Genomic DNA, 15,342 nt, shown 5'->3' with positions numbered 1-15,342 from the left:
AAGACATTTCCAAGGGCAGAAGTGGACTCTGACCACAATCTATTGGTTATGACCTGTACATTAAAACTGAAGAAATTGCAAAAAGGTGGGAATTTAAGCAGATGGTACCTGGATAAACTGAAAGAAGTAGAGGTTGTACAGAGTTTCAGGGAGAGGATAAGGGAACAATTGACAGAAATTGGGGAAAGAGATACAGTAGAAGAAGAATCTGTAGCTTTGAGGGATGAAGTAGTGAAGGCAGCGGAGGATCAAGTAGGTAAAAAGACGAGGGCTAGTAGAAATCCTTGGGTAACAGAAGAAATCATAAATTTAATTGATGAAAGGAGAAAATATAAAAATGCAGTAAATGAAGCAGGCAAAAAGGAATACAAACGCCTCAAAAATGAGATCGACAGGAAGTGCAAAATGGTTAAGCAGGGATGGCTAGAGGACATATGTAACGATGTAGAGGCTTATCTCACTAGGGGTAAGATAGATACTGCCTACAGGAAAATTAAAGAGACTTTTGGAGATAAGAGAACCACTTGTATGAACGTCAAGAGCTCAGATGGAAACCCAGTTCTAAGCCATGAAGGGAAAGCAGAAAGGTGGAAGGAGTATATAGAGGGTCTATGCAAGGGCGATGTACTTGAGGACAATATTATGGAAGTGGAGGAGGATGTGGATGAGGATGAGACGGGAGATGCGATACTGCGTGATGAGTTTGGCAGAGCATTGAAAGACCTGAGTCGAAACAAGGCCCCTGGAGTAGACAACATTCCATTACAACTACTGACGGCCTTGGGAGAGCCAATCCCGACAAAACTCTACCATCTGGTGAGCAAGGTGTATGAAACAGGCAAAATTCCCTCAGACTTAAAGAAAAACATAATAATTCCAATCCCAAAGAAAGCAGGTGCTGACAAACGTGAAAATTACCGAACAATCATTCTAATAAGCCACAGCTGCAAAATATTAACACGAATTCCTTACAGACGAATGGAAAACCTAGTAGAAGCCGACCTCAGGGAAGATCAGTTGGGATTCCGTAGAAATATTGGAACACATGAGGCAATACTGACCTTAATACTTATCTTAGAAGAAAGATTAAGGAAAGGCAAACCTACATTTCGAGCATTTGTAGACTTATAGAAAGCTTTTGACAATGTTGACTGGAATACTCTCTTTTAAATTCTAAAGGTGGCAGGGATAAAATACAGGGAGCGAAAGGCTATTCACAATTTTACAGAAACCAGATGTGAGTTATAAGTGTCGAGGGACATGAAAGGGAACCAGTAGTCAGGAAGGGAGTGAGACAGGGTTGTATCCTCTCCCCGATGTTATTCAATCTGTATATTGAGCAAGCAGTAAAGGAAACAAAAGAAAAATTCGGAGTAGGTATTAAAATCCAGGGAGAAGAAATAAAAACTTAGAGGTACGCCGATGACATAGTAATTCTGTCAGAGACAGCAAAGGACTTGGAAGAGCAGTTGAACGGAATGGACAGTGACTGAAAGGAGGGTATAAGATGAACATCAACAAAAGCAAAACGTGGATAATGGAATATAGTCGAATTAAGTTGGGTGATGCTGAGGGAATTTGATTGGGAAATGAGACACTTAAAGTAGGAAAGGAGTGTTGCTATTTGGGCAGCAGCATAACTGATGATGGGGGAAGTAGGGAGGATATAAAATGTAGATGGGCAATGGCAAGGAAAGCGTTTCTGAAGAAGGGAAATTTGTTAACATCGAGTATAGATTTAAGTGTCAGGAAGTCATATATGAAAGTATTTGTAATGAGTGTAGCCATGTATGGAAGTGAAGCATGGACAATAAATAGTTTGGACAAGCAGAGAATAGAACCTTTTGAAATGTGGTGTTACGGAAGAATGCTGAAGATTAGATGGGTAGATCACATAACTAACGAGGAGGTAGTGAATAGGACTGGGGAGAAGAGAGGTCTGTGGCACAACTTGACTAGAAGAAGGGATCGGTTGGTAGGACAAGTTGTGAGGCATCAAGGGATCACCAATTTAGTACTGGAGGGCAGCGTGGGGGGTAAAAATCGTAGAGGAAGACCAAGAGATGAATACACTAAGCAGATTCAGAAGGATGTAGGTTGCAGTAGGTACTAGGAGATGAAGGTGCTTGCACAGGATAGAGTGGCATGGAGAGCTGCATCAAACCAGTCTCAGGACTGATGACCACAACAACGACAACAAGTATGCCACAATTAGTTTTTTCTTAGGGCAGAGAGAAACGCAAGGAATGTTTTCAGACAGAATGAATTATAGGTATGGGGATATAGAAGAAGACGTTTTTGTAGCTTTTAAGATGAATGGTAGAGGACAGTAAAAAAACCGTTATATTTGTTTCTATAGTTTTGGGACAATATAACAAAAGGGTAACTCAGGCGACAATGGAAAAGAGGCAAGAGAGGGACTCCGAGAGGGAATGTAGAAGATTTTAACAATGAATGAAAGATGAAATTCTTTACATCATTTCTGGAGAACAGAGGGTGTATTAACGTTTGAAGAGGAAGAAAGAGATGTATTATAATTTTTTTTAAAGCGTTCATTGAAGATGTTTACTTTATAAGTACAGTATCTATACAGGCTTCAAATGGATTGAAATTAAAAAAAAACTGTATATTCGAAAGGAACTCACTTGAATTAAAAAGGCAAGAGAAATAAAAAGTAACTCAATTGCGATTTTATTTGTTGCAAAGTGATCTTCCACTGGCTGTCAATGGGAAAAAATTAAGGAAACAGTCAACATAACACAAAGCTTTAGGGATTCTGAAGTTTTATCCAGAATCGCAGATTATTTTGTACATCCAACATGCATCTTGTCATGGAATCTATGAACCATCGGTCGTGACAGCCAGAAGAAGCAAGCCTCAAGAATGCAGCTCCATAGGGCGTCAGCCCACAGTGGCCAGTCCATGACATTGGCGCCAATGGCAAAGACCTGATGTGGAACAATGGCAGGCTTATTCTGTTGTAATGTGAAGTCCTCTTCTCCATACAGTATTCGCTCTGACAGAAGCATCACATTTTCCAATATGTGGGCGTACTACTTGCTGTGGTGGGTACATATAGGAGTCGATGGCGCGTCCCATGCTGCTTGTAAACGACATTTGGGCAGTTGTTACTGGTGGAAATCACCTTCTAGAAAGTAAAAATAACGTTTTCCAAAGGAGCTCCGCAAATACCAGTCGGTATAGAAAATTGTCTCCACTAAGCTCTTGTTCCACAATAGCTCGTCATGCATGCAGTCCAGCGTCCCCCATCCTTTAGTGTATAGTGTCATTAGAGCAAGGAACGGTGGTCTCTCTCCGCAACAGTTTCGCTTCGAGAAAGGAATTTTCTAGGCTCTCAGATGCTAGCTCCCTGTTGTCCAGCTGTGAGCTCACTCTCTTCCTGCCTGACCCTGGGGCTCTGTTAGTTGTGGTTCTTTCTAGGTAGTTCCTCCACCATCTCTTTGCACTAGCAAGTGGCGCATCATCCCATCTGTGAACTTCTCTGAAGGAACGTCCATCTTCTCCAGTAAGACCGTCGACTCGTATGCCGAGTTGGTTTCTCTCAGTGAGCCAACAATGAGTGTGATGTGTATTTCTGCTTGCCACTCTCTTACTGATGCCAGGTGATGAAGTAAACATATTTACGTCAAAGCGACCAGCATAGGAGGAGCCATGAACTCCTGGTGTGCTGACTCATTCCGGTAGGGGGAGGGAGTGGTGATTGTTGGCCCACCACCGCCAGCTCACTCGCTTCAGTCTCACCTCAGCACCAGGCCATAGCCGGCCAATCAGTCTGTGAGCCGTCCAACCTGGCTGATACATACATCGCAACTTCTGGCTAGTACGGGACCAGACTGCAGTGTCACACTCACCCCTTGAAGGATGAAACGTCTGATCTACCCCACATAAGTCCATAGTATAAATCAATGCTTCTAGAGCTAGTTTGCTGCAACATGAGCAGCCACTACTAATTTTAAGGTTTCATTCAAACATTTAACGAAAATGAACAAAATAATGCACTAATGATAAACATAGCTGTTGAAAATCGTTTCTTTTAAAGTACATTGATGAGAGTTCTGACTCAAAAAGCATTTTCAAGTAAAAATTCCAGGATTTAAACCCAGAATCTAATTTCACACTTTTTCCCAAAAAAGAAATCTCGTAGGCCTATAATGACAAAACCAATTTCTTATTGTCTCTTGTAAAACATTTCCAATATAAAATATTATGTTCTTTATAAATAAGAACAAATAAATCTCCTTTGCCTATACTGAATAAACACCGAGTCCCATGTTCTCATATAAAAATATTCAAATTTAATAAATTTTATTCTTTATAAATAAGAGATAAAAATATCAAAGATAAGTTTTGAGTGATAATATTTTAGTAATCATATAAAATAAGTTTTAATTTTTTGTAAAAACAGTGAAAACCAAAATGGCAGCAAACAAAAGTACAGATTGATATACAGATATGTAGAAAATTATTGTGAAGAATAATGCTGTTAAAGCTAACTACAAAAGATCACACTGGTGTCAATGTGTTTTTTTTCCATTTTCAGGAGAGTATCATGCAACTAACAAAAATGATAATATTGGGGAACCACAAGAATTTTTTAATGAAACTGGAAAGAAAAACATAATCAACTTAAAGTATATATTAATTGAAAGAAGAGCAATTACAGTTACACAAAGTTCAATGGTAATGTTTAAAGACAAGAAGAAGTGCAATAATTAATTTTTAACAAAAATTATTTTTTTATAAAGAATAACTCACTTACAAGATTATTATAAAAACCCACAAATTAACTATCTTATTCAAATTAAAGAAATGCAAAGGATAACATCTGGTTGGTCTTCAATTTATACAGATAGTTTAGAATTAAATGTGGATACATGTAATCCAGTTTTTGCTTCTTCTTATATCGATCACCAAAAGTAATGAAAGGCAAAAAATCCTGTAGTTAACTCAAAAAACACAGATCTAAAATGTTTTCTGTGGGCAATAGCATCTGCATTATATCTCTTAGAAAAAAATAGGAAAGTGTTAATCATCGTTAAAGTATTGAATTAGTAAAGGATGAAATTTTTGTAAATGAAAACATTAATTTACCTGCTCAGATAACAAATATTACAAAACTTGAAAGGAAATAAAATATTTCAATTAATGGTTATGCTTACAAAGACAATGAAGGAGAAGAAAAAAATAATTTATATCCCCTTTACAATAAATAAAAAAACAGCAAATCCTGTTAATGTCTTTTTAGTTCGAAATAAAAATAATTCACATTGTTGTTAGACAAAAATCTTTTTACATTAATCATTTCACAAATAGCCAAATACAATGAAAAAATCACTTTGTGGTAATGCTAAGGATATTTTGATTCACAAGAAAAATTAGACACACATGAGAATGCAAAGAAGAAAAAAATTGTAAGCCATGTATAGGTTTTTGACTCTGTACCACACAGACAGCTTGTAGTATAAATGCGTTCTTATGGAAGATTGTCTCAATTATGTGACAGGGTTTGTCATTTTCTATCAGAGTGGTCACAGTTTGTAGCAATTGACAGAAAGTCATAGAGTAAAACCAAAGTTATATCTGGCAATCCCCAAAGTAGTGCTATAGGAATCTTGCTACTCCTTATCTATATAAACGATTTGGGAGGCAATCTGAGCAGACATCTTGGGTTGTTTGAAATGGCACCATCGTTTTGCAACTAATAAAGTCTTTAGAAGATCAAAACAAAATTGAAAACAATTTAGGAAAGATATCTGAAAAATTGTCAGCTCACCCAAAATAATGAAAAGGTTGAGATCATAAACATAACTGCCAAAAGGAATTCTTTATACTTCAGTTACATGATAAATGAGTGAACCCTAAAAGTGACAAATTGAATTAAATATATAGGAATTACAATTATAAACAACTTAAACTGGAATGAACACACAGAAAATGTTGTGGGGAAGCTTAACCAAGTACTGCGTTTTATTGGCATGACACTTAGAAACTGTAACAGACTAACTAAGGAGACTGCCTACACTACTCTTGTCTATCCTCCTTTAGAATATTGCTGCATGGTGTGGGATGCTTACCAAATAGGACTGACAAAGTACACCAAAAAAGTTCAAAGAAGGGCAGGATATGCTATTATTATGAAATAGATGAGAGAGTGTCAACGAAATGATGCAGGATTTGGATGGGATGGAAATTTCTCAGGAAATTGAAATCACCAACTTTCCCCTACAAATACGAGAATATTTTGTAGACACTGACCCACACCATGAGAAACGATCATCATGATAATATATGGGAAGTCAGATCTCATATGGAAAGATATAGTTGTTTGTTATTTCAACACACTATATGAGATTGAAATAATAGAGAATTGTAAAGGTGGGCCAGTGAACCCTCTCCCAGGCACTTAATCGGGTTTACAGGGTATCCATGTACATGCAAATATAAAGGTCACAAAATTGAACTTCAAAAATTATAATAATCAAATACAAGTTTCTTTTTAAATTAATGAAAAATTTGATTATTAATTAGATGATAAACTTGCCTTCAAAATAAAAAAAACACATAAAACACATTTAACTGTTTTTTTCATTTATTACTTTAATTATTCTAATTGAAATTATAAAAATTCAGTTGAATGCACAGGTAGAAACAAAAAATTCTTTAAGATGTGAAAAGAAGAATGAAGATTATTTGAGAAAGCATGTAGTGAGAATGTTCCTATCGAAATTACTAGAGAAGGCGTAACCAATTATAAAATTGTAGAAACTTTTCATATAAGCGAAAAAAAATGTATTTTTGGTGAAAATTATGTAAGAGGTCATTGCAATATAATAAGACAATATAGAGTAGTTGCACGTGAAGTTTGTACTCTTAATTAGAAAACTGTACATTTTTATTCCAGTTTGGATTCCATATTTAACGAATTATGATGTTTATTTTCTTATTAAAAAATTGACAATTAACATCAAAGATACTGATGGAATTTCAATAATGAACAAAAATATATTTCTCTTGAATGTTATAGAATTTTTTGATATACTTAATTATATTTGTTGAAGTATTAATAAATTATCTTCTAATCTTACACACCTAAAAAAATTTGAAAACAGATAAATGCTTTGAAGGTGAACATCTAGATTTAACATTGAGAAAAGGAGTTTTTCCTTATGAATATATGAATTCTGAAGAAAATTAATACAAAACTAAATTTCACAAAATGGAATGTTTTTATCTAAAACTTAATTTAGATAATTATTTCTAATGAAGACTTTGAAAGAGAAAAAACAGTTTCGAAGAATCAATAATAAACATTTAGATCAAATTATATAATAATATAATTAATCTATGTTTTTAATTTCAACAAATGGTTTCAAAAATTTCATACATAAGAGTATTAAAACTTATAAACTTCATTCTACTTTGTATCCTACATTTTCAGGATTATCTTGGGATTCTATGTTAAAAACTACGAAAACTAGTTTTAATGTATAATGTGATTGTGATATGTTTTTATATCTTGAAAAAGGAATCCATGGCGATACTTCTCAATGTATTATAACTAATGCAAAATCAAAAAACATAACAAAATTTTTTGGCGAAAATATTTTGTACAATAAGATGATAATAACTTATATTATTGGTTAAAGTCTAAAAAATAACAGTTGGGTAGAAACAAAATGTTTTAATACTGATAAATACTTAAAATGTCACACAATTAAAATAAGAATTTGTTTTAGAATCTGATTTAGAATTTCCAAATAAAACTACATGATTCAAATATGGACTTACCTTCAGAACATGAAGGAGGAAGTAAATTAATAACAATATTATATAAAGAAAGAAAAATTCATTTTAAGTTTTAGAAATCTTAAACAATGTTTAAGTCTTGGAATAAAATTCAAAGACATTAATGGAAATTATTAGTTCAGCACTCATTTGGGTCCTGAAATAAATTTACTTGAATAAAAATTTAAAAAAGTAGTTTAGGAATATGAAGAAGATGTTTATAACCAAGTGAACGATTAGGTGTTTGGGAAAAACAAGGGGAAATTCAAGAAACAGAGAAAATATTAAAATAATATGAGAGCCAAGAAAAAATACTAGTTATATACCATTCCAAATGATGAAATTACTACACTATTTTCAGAAAATTTCACAGTCGTTCATGAGAAGAGATAAAAAACTACATCAATAAAGGAATTAATATATGAAAGAATATTTAGATGTTTTGAAAATAATACTGAAATGTTTTCTACATACTGTGATAAAATTATAGTATGATGAAACTATACATTTTAGTTGTATAGATAACTATGTTTCAAGAACTGAATAGCTTTATAAAGGTGTTAAATAAATGACAAACGAATTTGATACAAGTGACTAGAATGATATAAATGAATTTCTATAAGTAAATAAGAGAGTTTTGGTGAAATGAATTATGGAAGTTGTGAAAAATTATGTTAGAACATGTAAGTTTCAGATCACAAATATATCCATACAAGGTAGGTAAGATACAATTTAAGGGGCTTTGATATATGTTGGGAAAATTAAAATACTTTCGATGTTTATAAAAGATGTTTTACTGACAAAAAAGCAATAAAGAAATATTAATTTGATTAGATCATTTAAATGTGAATTAGGTGCAGTTGAATGTAAGAAATTGCTTTAAGTTCTGATGATTATAAATATGTTATATTTCAAGTTGGAATTAATACATTACCATATGACCTGTGAAATTAAATTGAAATAAAATGAATGGTGTTACAAACTATATTGGACGATAATTAAAGAGTTGCACAGAAGGTTACCTAAAAAGCAGTTTTCAACATTTTTTCATGATTTGTTGAATATTGATGTCTTCTCAAATAAAATTTACTAACAAATATTCCACAAATGCACTCAAGTTTTTGATAATCTTTCTTTATCTTTTGGATTCTGTAAAGTTCATTACTCACTTTTTGCATTATCACAGTCCTGAATGTATTTAGATTAATTCCCTATCCACATTTTCTACAAATAAATATGAAAAGTTTATAAGACATTCTTATGTTTCTTTCTGTATTTTGTAGTCTTTAGCACCCAAATTAGCAGGCAAATTATGTATCATTTCTATTTTTGGTTGATTTCTCTATGGAATAACACTTCTTATTGCTTGTCATTTATTAGATAAAAAAATAGTAGAATTAAAAGATAAAAATTTATATAATGTTTTTATATATAAATGGAGTCATTTGTGGGCTAAGAGAATGTATTTATGAGAACTAAAACGATTTGATGAAGAAACTTTCTTTAATTTTGAGAAAAAAATAGTTGTAAGTTTTTGAAGTATTTCTAGCTTTCAGTGACAGTATTAGAAGAAAATATATGTAAAGAATATAAAGAACGGACGTGTAACCAGCATTACAGTTGCATTTGTATACAAACTTTGTAATTGAAACTCATATGTCTACTTCAGTTTACAAGATGAATACTTTGAGTAGAAAACTGACAAGACGAGTTTTACATAGCAGTTTTACCCTAAATTCAGCAACATGGTGAACATAAAATAAAAATGAGTATAAATCGACCTTTTCAAGGACAAATAAATTATTTAAAAGAACTTAATATAATTAAGAACAAGTATTACAAAAATCTGATTAACAATTTGATAAAGCTATAGAAATAATTAACAAAGGAAATTAAAACATAGGTACACTATTACCACTTGTTGCTCTTTAATCAAGGAGTCAAAACATAATACCAATTCTTTTATATTAAGATTATACGATTTTACTGTTAATATCATGTTAAGCAAATCAAATTGAAAACTGTGAAAAAGTACTTATCGGAAACCTACACAATATGGGAAAATGATTAAGACATATTTATGTACTAAAGTCAGTAAACTTATATCAAAGAATGAAAGAAAATTTGAGAATAACTTGATTTCAAATTTATTTTAATACTTTGGTTATGTTTTCACAAAAGAGTTGCACGAAGATATATAAAAACCAACAATCGTTTGCATCAAATTAAAACACTTTTTTCAAGTACCTTTAAATATTCAGATTTTAAATAGCGTTTGAAAGAATTTTTATGTGGTTCTAGTAAAGAAAATTTACTATAATCCCATCATGACCTCACGTCATATTAAAAGTTAAAATTTTTTGATATCAAATGATTTTTATTAACAATTAGCTGAGTATCAAAATTAACTATATCTTCTTTAATGGAAAAATAAACAACATAGAAAATTAAGTTTATTACCAAAAGTGTTCAGATTTTTAAAATCAACTTCTTTTCATTATATAAGAGTTTTTGTTAATATTTTAAAAATTATTTATTTAACAGTTGTGAGAATTTTCGAAACATAACCATTTAACAAAGAAATATCTTTCCACCTTTAAACTTGTGTTCATCTTTTGGCGAAATTAGTTTAAAGAAGTACTTCATAAAAAAAGGTCAAATTGATCTTAGCAATATAGAACTTAACATCAGAGGTCATCTGTCCCCTTCCAATTACATATACTTACCAACTTAACATTTTTTATTCGGTAGCAGTAAACTTTCTTATGTGATCACTTTCCAGTAAGATTTATAGGCTCTTGATTTTCATCTTTCAGTTCTAATTTTATAGTCGAGTATTTTTCATTGTTGTAGTCATCAGTAATTTTTAACCTATGTCCAACTCCTTTAAAATTTGCTTCAAGAGATAATTTGTTATACTTTTTTCAATGTTCTATTAAATCGATCAGCAGCAAAATTTAATTAAGTACAAATAGGATAATAATTAATGTTAGTTATTAATGAAATTGTTTGCTTTTAAATGCTTACCCTTGCAAGTTAAACGGTTTCCTTCCATTGAATATATTTTAAAAAGATATAACTGTGATTTTTCCGCTTTTGGCTTGCCAAAGCAAATTTTGAAAAACATTTATAACAGCTATTAAATATTTTTATAATTGATAAATTTGTGACTTCTTTTCTGATTACTAGAGTCCATTTCACCTATATCAGTTCTCCATAAATCGATTGCAAAAGAAATTACGTATTTTCTTTCATAATTCTACTAAATATTTTAGTGTAATTGGTAAAAATTTGACCACAAATATTTAGTGCGTCCTTCACAATTATTTTTAATTAGTATGCTCTCTTTTGTTTCACAAATTAAAATCTTAGTTTTCCAATTTTAGTTATAAATCTATGAGGATCAAATGTTTCAGTAAATTTTTTGCACCTGAAGCCAAAATTTGATTTAATTGCCTCAACATTTTCATTTCAAAAAGTTTATATTTTAAATTGTCCACATCTCTAATCCAAATTTTAAAATCATAGAATGTGAAACTCTTTTTATGTTTTTACTTTCAAAAAACCTTCTTAGGTGTAAAGTGATATTCATTGAAATTGTATATGTTTTTTTGCCTCCAGTCATAAAAGTAAATTCAATAATAGGTTTAATATATACATTATACCTCAGTTATATTTATTTATTTAAGTGTGGAGTTTAATCCATTACTGTGCAAATCTTTAATTACATCTGTTTAAAGTAATCACATACTTATATTTATTAATATAACGAAGGAAACTTTCAAAACATCTTTCTTAGAATAATAATTTGGAAACTAAGTTACCCCATTTACATATTGTAATTAGGTTCAGAAATCCTTATATTTTAATATCTAACGCTTACACCATTCAAAACATGAAGTTGGTTATTCATATTGTCAATTCTTCTTTTTTAAAGTGAATGTTTTTTTTATGTGGCTTAAAATATTAATTCTTTTCTAAAATTTTTTAATGATATGAATTTATGAGCCTTCATTATTATACATCAAATATCATTAAAGGAGGAGGAGGAGATCAGTGTTTAATGGCCCGTCGACAACGAGGTCACTAGAGACGGAGCGCAAGCTCGGGTGAGGGAAGGATGGGGAAGGAAATCGGCCATGCCCTTTCAAAGGAACCATCCCGGCATTTGCCTGAATCGATTTAGGAAAATCACGGTAACCTAAATCAGGATGGCCGGAGACGGGATTGAACCGTCGTCCTGCCAAATGCGAGTCCAGTGTGCTAACCAGTGCGCCACCTCGCTCGGTCAAATGTCATTAAAATTATATATATATATATGTATATATATATATATATATATATATAACGTTTCTGTTATAATCGTTCAATATTGTATTAAAACATCACTTTTTCCTTAATAGTGAACTACTTGGTGTACATACCTCCGCTATATGAACAAAAACAAGTTTTATTTTAATTGTTATAAAACTAATACGATGAGTTCCTCCATGATTAGAAGTACTTAATTTACTGTTCCACATTCAAAATTTTTTAGTTAATTAATTGTTTTGCCAGTCATAAGAAAGCCATGAAATTGATTAAATTTTAATTGTATACCTAATTCTTTTATGTAAATGTTAGATGAAAGGTTGTTAAATATTTCGATTAATCCTTCGAATATTTTTAGTCTGTGTCCTTTCTCTTTCATTTATGTCTTTTTTATTCTCCTAATACAATCAAGTTCTTCCCTATTTGTAACTGCATTTCCAATTGCTGCACCTCCATAAGCAAGTGAACCAGTTGTAGCGAAAGAAGCAAGTGCTACTACCATCGGTGTTAAAAATCCGCCTTCTTCTTATGTTTCCTTTTATTATTTTAATATTGAACAACTTTTTCCACAGCATGGCTAATTAATGAAACAAGTATATTTCCACCAGTTTTTAATTTTCATGCTTTTTTGAATATCAGTAAGAAATGGTTTAGTAATATTTAATTGTTGCTTATTGAGTACAAGTTGAATTGATTTTGGTGTACTTTTCTCACTTGGTAGTAGACATTTATCAAGGAACATTCTTAATACTGTGTCTGCTTTCTTAACATTTAAATCCAATCATAATCTTCGTATTTGACACATCTTCACTCTATCGACCGTTGCAGCTATAATTTCACCCTATAAGGCATCATTTGTATTCATTCATTCTTTTGCAGCCTACTGAAGTGTCTTATGAAGTTCATATTTTTTTTTCTAATTCTTTATTATCTCTATAAGTATTGTCATGTTGTTTACATGTTTAATCTGGTGGTTTCATTCCTTGATGTCTGCTAACAAAGAGTTCTTGTAAATTGTTTCCCCATTCTCAAAATCGATAGCCTGGAAGATGCAACTCAAATAGTCATTATTACGAAACTATTCGATATTTTTCACTTTTCGAAAATGTATGTCACAAATTATAAAAATCTAATTTAGTAAGTAAATGCTTTATGACCATTAATAAAAAATGAATAAATTTATTAGTTATCATTTGAAATTTTAACACTTTTTAATTATTATATATGTTATTTCCAGCTAGTCCTTCGTCATGAATTATTGTTAATCTCTCAATGAAATTTCTAATGTCAATCACCCAATTACATAAACCAGTTTTTAAAAAGATTTTTTTGTTACTAATCCCTTACCAGCCTTGGCAAATCAATCACAATGATTTCTTCCTCAAATATTAAGACAAAGGGTACTGTTTTAGAGAGAGTATTATATTTTCCCTTCTATTTCATTTTCTTATATTTTTTTTACTTTCATTATATACAGCATTTGATTAAATTAAATTGTTTCAATATTTTGTTAATGAAAAGTTTATAATTCTGTTCCTAAATCAATCAAAATTATTTGTTTCTAGTTACGAGTATCCTTACTCTATGTGTTCCTTCATATACTTTAATATCAGTTTACAATTTATCATTATTCATTTTTAGATAAGTTTCAAACAAATTAAAATCGGGCAAATGGCCTCTATCCGAAAACATTATCTTCCCTATGATTGACTTTAGTAACATACTTTCACTAATATTTAATTCTTTATATTTATCTCTTTTAATGTTCTTTCCTCTTAATGATTATCTAACAAATTATTTTTCTTACTTACTAAACGAAAAATATGTTTTAGCGCTATCATATTGTCTAATTGGTGGTATATCATTAAATTCTTCTAAATAATGTTCGTTATGAGGAAACATTTGTTTTTACCTGTTATATTTCTTCACCTGCTTTTAAAATTTTCTCTTAATCCTTCAGTTCCATGGTTAAATTTTTCTGTCAAATCAACAACTGTTTTATCTTAGTTTCAAAATAACTTATTTTGCAAATTTATATTGAGAAAAATTTGGTAATGGCTTGTTTAACATATGTTTAACATTTATGTTTAATGTTTACATTCATGATTAATGTTTTTGGTGAATGTTTATTTCAATCTTCGTGATCAAATATTTGTATTCAATGTTTACATTCAATGTATACAAATTTTCCAGTCACATATCTACCTTTTACCTCCAATAATTATTCTTGTAATTTGTATCATATTAAAACTAAATTTACCACTTTTCCAACATAAGCTATATCATTATTTACATTCATCAAACTTAAAATCACCCAAAACAGATTCATGATAAATATTGTTCAAATTTGTGTCATCTTGTGTAATAACTTTTAAAAAAGTAAAATTACATGTAAGAGTTGTTTGCATGTTTTTGAATACATTGTTGTTTGACCTATGAAAAAATAATCTATTCTTTATGTCATCATCTAGTAAAGAATTTTCTACCTACATCGTACTTTTCAGTAATGAAATTAACAAACAGCACAACTGAATTACTTTCACATTTATATTATTTTTATTTTTTGACATTCTTGATATATTGGTTGACAGAAACTTACAGTGTATATATAAATAAATAATTTTGCCAATTTAACCAATGTGGTGCTGAAACATAATTATCAGTCATTAATATTTTCTTTCCATATCCACTTCTTTCTATAATTTCACATCGAATAGAGTTTCGTGAAAGTTTGTCAAACTTGTTATTGAACTTTTGTCTGGGATTCTTACTTTTGTTTCCCAACTAATATTTATTTACAAATTTTTTACTAATATGAATGAGTAGTTAATTTCAACTGAGTAATAATTCTTCTGTAGGAAAAAAATGAAGTACATTCCAGTAAGAGAAGTTTATAAAAATTTCGCTAATGGTTTTTATTTAACTTCTGTAACTCCAATAATATATTAAAAAGAATAAACTTTTTTCATAATGGATAAAGAGTGTAGCATTTTGTTGGTAAATTTAGTTTGAAAAATTTAGAAAAGTTTATTCATTCGGCAAATCCATATATTACTATTAAAATTTAAATAGTATTGAAAGAGATAAAGAAATTGTGCACCAATATAAAATAGAAGAATATAGCAATGTTTCTAGAATTTAGTAATTACATTATTGAACCTAATGAAATAATTGCTAAAGATGTTCCTAAAACCATTACATTTTTATTATTTAAGATATATATTA

Source organism: Schistocerca gregaria, chromosome 3 (genome assembly GCF_023897955.1).
Source record: "Schistocerca gregaria isolate iqSchGreg1 chromosome 3, iqSchGreg1.2, whole genome shotgun sequence".
NCBI lineage: Eukaryota > Metazoa > Arthropoda > Insecta > Orthoptera > Acrididae > Schistocerca > Schistocerca gregaria.
The sequence above is the reverse complement of the archived record's forward strand: the minus strand, read 5'-3'. Positions refer to the sequence as shown.